This window comes from Syngnathus floridae, chromosome 8 (genome assembly GCF_059516105.1).
Source record: "Syngnathus floridae isolate MCC-2025c chromosome 8, RoL_Sflo_1.0, whole genome shotgun sequence".
Taxonomy (NCBI): domain Eukaryota; kingdom Metazoa; phylum Chordata; class Actinopteri; order Syngnathiformes; family Syngnathidae; genus Syngnathus; species Syngnathus floridae.
Window position 1 is genome coordinate 7,819,697 of NC_142420.1, and position 5,859 is coordinate 7,825,555.

The 5,859-nt window shown below is 43.9% G+C and overlaps 1 long non-coding RNA gene across 5 annotated transcripts in view; it reads left to right on the plus strand.

Annotated features, from left to right (window-relative positions):
* LOC148394321 (uncharacterized) overlaps positions 1-5,859 on the plus strand; it is a 71,992-nt gene that overhangs the window by 46,589 nt on the left and 19,544 nt on the right. The window contains exons 5-6 of one of the 5 annotated variants that reach the window (XR_015859747.1): positions 1,962-2,056; positions 2,160-3,645. The exons of 3 other annotated variants lie outside the window; for them this stretch is intronic. This is a non-coding gene — a long non-coding RNA (uncharacterized LOC148394321). Of the gene's footprint in view, positions 1-1,961; positions 3,646-5,859 lie in introns of those variants that run through there. One more of the 5 variants, XR_015859746.1, reaches the window with a different exon arrangement.

Sequence of the window (5,859 nt, forward strand, 5' to 3'; positions counted from 1 at the left end):
TTAGCGCACACGGGAGATAGTTGGGGGTTTATTGGCAGCAAAGGTGCTGTTTTGTACTTTGAGGGGCACTTTGAGTACCACTAATGTCAGAGCTGGAACTAAAACATAGCCTTTAGTCAAAACATACCCCTTGACACCTGCAATGTGTCGGGGCTGCTCGCACGATGCTTCCCGGTGGGAATCCATCGGGGACGTTCGTGGCAACAGTGGAGGATATTTTTCTTGCTCACCCGTGTTATTTAAAACTCAGTTTAACTATGATTCATTTTAGACTCCACGACTGCACGTATTTGGTCCTCTTTTAAAAAGTTGTGCCCATCCTCTCGCCACCCACCCCCCCAAATTTCATTTCAAGCAAGCCTCAACTTTGAGCTGAGCAGGATGGAGGAAATAAAGCAGGCGGGCGCAGAAAAGCCGCAGTCATGAGGGGCCATGAGGCCAGCACAGACGGGAGATGAGAAAATTAGGCATTCTGCTCGTGTGCTGCAGGAGGGGAAAAGCATCCTAACATCAAAGTGGAAAGGGATATGGCTTTAACCTTTGCACGTAAGGCCGTATGGCTTTGACACCTGACCTCAGTAAAGATATCATTTCCCTAGCTGCACACACAATCCCAAAGTGAGTTTAACCTAAAACGATATATTTGTTGCATGTTTCATCTTTGGAGTGGGCTTTCTTGAAGTGAGATATAAGACTTTGTTTTGTCGTAATAACTATTTAGGGTTTCTCTTGGAATCACCATAGCAGCTATGCATGTCTCCCTCACAGTTTAAAGCATCTGTCTAATGATTTGAAATGAACAGGAAGTCATTTGAGGCAAATTTCAAGACTCTGTATTTTTTTCTCGACTATAAGGCGCACCAGATTATAAGGCGCATTCTCGATGAACGTCTATTTTGGGGAATTTCTGGGTTATAAAGCACTTTACAGCTCATTAGGCGAACCAAACCAGTACGGCAAATAAATCATTGCCAAGCTTCTTTTCCTTTGCCAGCTAATGTGCTTGGCATATAGCGTCAAAGTTGAATGATTATTTCAAGACTTCATCATGAAAAAAAAAGGGGATGCGGGAGTTGCCTGTTTACTTATTTTCACTACCGCATACATGATGAACTCTCTTAAATGTATCATTTCCACACACTTATTTTAAACATTAAACCTGCGGTTAGCGTCTTGGCATAAGTTTTTATTACACCGGCTGTAGCTCACAACTCTCGGTTTGTTCTTCAGCTCACACGGACCACACAGGCGGTGGCAAATGTATGCAGATACATGCAGCCACGGTCCTGCTGGCGCAGGGTTATGATGCTGCAGGATGACTACTTAATCGTGCATCGTGTCAAAATATTTGCCATGCTTTTTTATGATTTGCATATATCTAAGGATGCCCCATATGGTTTGAGGGGCAATTACAAGGCACAGACTGCATAATGTCTCAAAGGCTTTTTTTCTTTTAGTTGAGATGTATTGTAATGTCACGTGCCGGGCAGCAGTCTGAGCAAATCTTTTTTTATATGCTTTGTCATCTTAACAAAAGAGAAATAAAACACCGGCGTCACGAAAATCAATAGATGGAACAATCGGCATCACGGAATGATTTGTGTTCTACTTTCTATTGTGTCTTGTTAGCAAAGCAATTTGCGTTTTTTTTTTTTTTTTTCTTCCCAACCACTGTAAGCAGCATCGGGACGAGGGAGCATGAAAGATATGATGGAAGATATGACAGCACATATTAACATCTGTTTCCTTTCAAGTCGCCCTTTAGGTGGCTTAGTAGTTGACAGAATGCATCAGTTGTAACTTCCCTGATAACATCGTGTTTGCATTAGCTCGTCCACCTTCGATTTCGAGACAATTTGGAACATTTGCGAGCACGATGGCAATCTAAAATGAAGATTTGTGGACTTCAGTGTTGCTACCACTACCGCTGAGACTCCGATTTTTGCTTCTTTCTTCTTCAGCTGCTTCTCAGTATGGGGTGGAGGATTTCGCTCGAATACAACCATTTGTCTCGTGTCCAACGACAATGCCGCTCAATCATCATGTTAGGAACACGGTGAGAGGCGCTGGTTATCTAACTGCGGGTCCGCCGACCCTAATTACATCACCGCCTGAAGAGACACCTGGCTATACTTTATGTAACGCAACGGCTTTTGCAGATCTACTCGTACAAAACATGTACGAGCACGTTCACCAGACACCAGACAACACTTGAACATAGAAATCTGTAGATAGAACGAGGACGACTGGAGTCTCAGTGGAAGGCAATCTTGCATCTGTCAAGTGAGTCAAGGTACAAAAAAGTGCTCAGACCGGACTAGCGGCTTAAGTGCTTTCGTTTGTCTCATCTTCGCACCTCCATGGTCAGACTAGTCCCAGCCATTTGTCCCAAAATAGAGGTGGTGCCGTTAGATGCACTCTCAGCGCTTTCCCCCCATTTTGCACAGCGAGCAAAGGCATAGTTTTGGTCAAAAGAGCTGTTTTTTTTTATCTAAAAGCGAAAAGAACCTTTTACACAGGGACCTTGAAAGTATAAGGCACCAATTTTGAGCCCACACTTTTCTGTTAGTGATGCTGGGTGACAATGAGATATTCTAAAGCAGGAAAAATCAAAGTTCTACAAAGTTCTAATCCGCGTCGGAAATTTTCACGCTGCAACAATGAGGCGCTCTAGTCCCTATTTACGTCCAAATGAAATAATGCAGTGGAGTTTTACCACGGCGATAATCAATATACTGATAAATTAATTGTTTGGACATTTTGCAGATAACCTGAAGAAAAATCACAAGTCAGAACGCCATGGCAGTATGCACTAAAATGAACGGGAACGATTAGATGTGCTCTGAATTCATGTGCGCCGCCCAGTGGGTCCTCCTCATTTTAACATAACTCGTATACTATAAAATGTCTAAATGAGGCCCACCGGGGATACGCAGATGAGCTGAATTCCTAAATGAACACCAGAAGCCTGAATAAATGCAGTGTAGTGGCGCTACAAGGATGCGCTGGGTGACAGCTCAGCACCTGCTCGACTGCTTTCAAGGCTATTTGGGGACACACGCCTGCAAATGAGCAGAGTGAGAACCTGTGTGAGTAATTGGACTGACTTGGATGTAAATACAAACAGGCCGTGAGGCTGCAGGGTGTCACATTATCTGATTTGCTCTTCACACAATCACAGCCTGTTCACACCTTAGTAATGGGCTCACTTTGCACTTGTGTGTTTGTGGGGGGGGGATCATCTCTATTGTGAAGAGTCTCCAAATGACATCCTCTTGTTTTGATTTTTGGGACGTAAGAGTAAAGACTACGAATGTGTGTTACAAACAACAAGAACCAGACAGCCGAGGATGTGGACAGTAGAATTATTTTCATCATTTTATCATTGCGAGAATTGTCTGTTTACATGTGTTGCCCCACCATTTGTGTACAAATATCCATTGCTTAATGGTGTTGAACCTTTATTCGTCTGTATATATATCCTATATACAAACTTCAAGATCATTTGTTATACACACTACAAGCTGATTTGTAGCTTTTTTCTCCTTTATTGTGTAATTTGCAGCTAAAAGCCAATTGTTTAACAGACACAAAAATCTCTTTAATTATAAATTTGCCCCAGGTATGAAACATTTGGGGCTCAAGTGTTTGATGTTGATTATTTACACACCAATAAGAAATTAAAGCAACACACATTTGCTACTCCATGAATCTCCTGTTGTGTTAAGCAGTCAGTGCTACTTCATTGCAGTTTAGCAACAGGCGTACATTGGGATCATTGCTAAGTGAACATTTGCATGAACCAACCCCAACCCCCCACCCCCCCTGGAGGAGTCCTGCGCCTTTAGGATTATTAGAAACAATGCTGACCTCAGCTGGACCAGCAGAGTTACTGCTTTAATGACAAGACTCAGAATCAACGCCCCAGAGGAGATGTTAGCTCATTTGTTAGTTGTCGAAATGAACAGGTGGACGCCCATCGAAACAAAGCAAATAAGGCAACGAAGCAGCAAGCGAGGAGAACTAACGAGGCAGCTGCTTTGCAAGACATTGTGTCTGCGACGAGCGGGCCCACGCTGCTGAAAGCGCAAACAAGCACGCATATAGAGACAACCTTGCATAACCTCTTCTGCGGGGGGAAAAAGACTGAAGGATGGAAAAAGCAGGCAGGAAAGTAAATGAGATTGTGGGGATGGGGGAGGGCAGGGGAGACAGCACGGAGAGGATGAAGAGTGGGGGGGGTAAGAAATGGAGTGCAGAACAAAAAAGGAGAAGGTCACAGAGGGCAGGAGAACGACAAGGACCGAATTTTTCGAGCAGTGGAGTGGAGAGAGGAGCGTGGAGACCTGATGAGAACGGGGGGGTGACCTCGCACGTGGCCACAGCGTGAAGATCATCTCAAGGTTGTTGGAAAAGACGGCGGAGGGGAGGAAGGGATGCGTGGAATAAATGGTGGAGGAATACGAGGGCAGCATAACAGAGAGGGAGAAAAGGAGAGTGACACAGGCCACTGGAAATGATTCAAGCACCCTTGCCGCTCTGAGGCATGTGTGTGTGTGTATAGAAAAATGTGCGTGTGTATGCGAGGGCGAGACAGACTCGAACAGGAGTGATTAAGTACAAGGAGGCGGCCAGCCAATAAACAAGCAGGCTGTGTTCCATTCCTTAATGAGTTCCCTATCTATGCTCTCGCTTTCCTCCTAGCATGCATCCTTTATTTACTGTCCTTTACATTATCTCATTTGCCCCCCCCCTCCTCCCACATCCCGTTATCATTCCTCTTGCATTTTCCACTTGTCCTCCCTTTTCAATATTTTCTGCCTCAATTCCTTTTTTATTTGTGGCTTTACTATTCCACCTCTTTTGTTTTTGTTTCTCTTAAGCTACCCCCTCTGGCGAGTTGGAAAGCAGGAGAGGACACAATGTCACACTTTGTTATGTGGAACAGTAGCATGACTAATTTTCACATATTTAGAAGGCTCATCTTCACAGCGTTTCTTGTTCTCTTTAAGGCGAGTGGGGGGAAAAAAACTCAAAGGCACAGGCGCTACTCAAGGATGGGGGTGGGGTTATATTTGGCACACCACATTATTTCATGTGGCCCCCAAAGTTAATTCAGAGTTCATGTTTGATGCCAACTATCTTGATACAAACTCTCTTTGAAAATGAATGTCGCCACTTCAACTAGCTTTACAACCTTAAGCACCTTAAAAATACTCCTTAAACATGAACTTGGCTATTTAGCGCAGTTGCGAGTTACTTTATAATCACTTGGCGAATTTCTACGACCTTTATTAAGATAGCCATGGCCACTCCCCGAAAAAATGCAGTCATTGGTGTGTGACGGTATCACCTGAACTTGACTCCAATTGAACTGTCGCCTTGTGTGAATCAAATTAACGCCGGTTTGATGGAGTTAATGGGATTAGCGTCAAGCGCACAATGCCGAAGAGGTCTGTTGATCTGGAAGTGGGCCATGGTTTTGGTTCTTTCAACGTCTCGCCGGGTCTCCTCAGCCAGCTGGCAGGAGCTGCTGTGCTTCCATTATTTGCAGCAACCTCTCCCGCATTTGGTGGATTTTATTTGCTTTATTTTATATGAGTGGAAGTTATGTGAGAGCTATGAGGCCTTTTTAAATAATTAGTCCGATTTATAGCGGATGATAGGCTGAATAATTCACCTTTTTGTGCACGTCAGCACTTCTTTTTTTCAGTATTGTGCCATCAATAGTGTTGACATCCCTTGCAACTCTTGCAGGCCAAACAACATGCATAGATCAACGGTAGAGTGTAAAACAGATGAACCGGAAAGATTTTTACAATTCGAATCATGACATAAGAGACATTTGAATTGCTCATA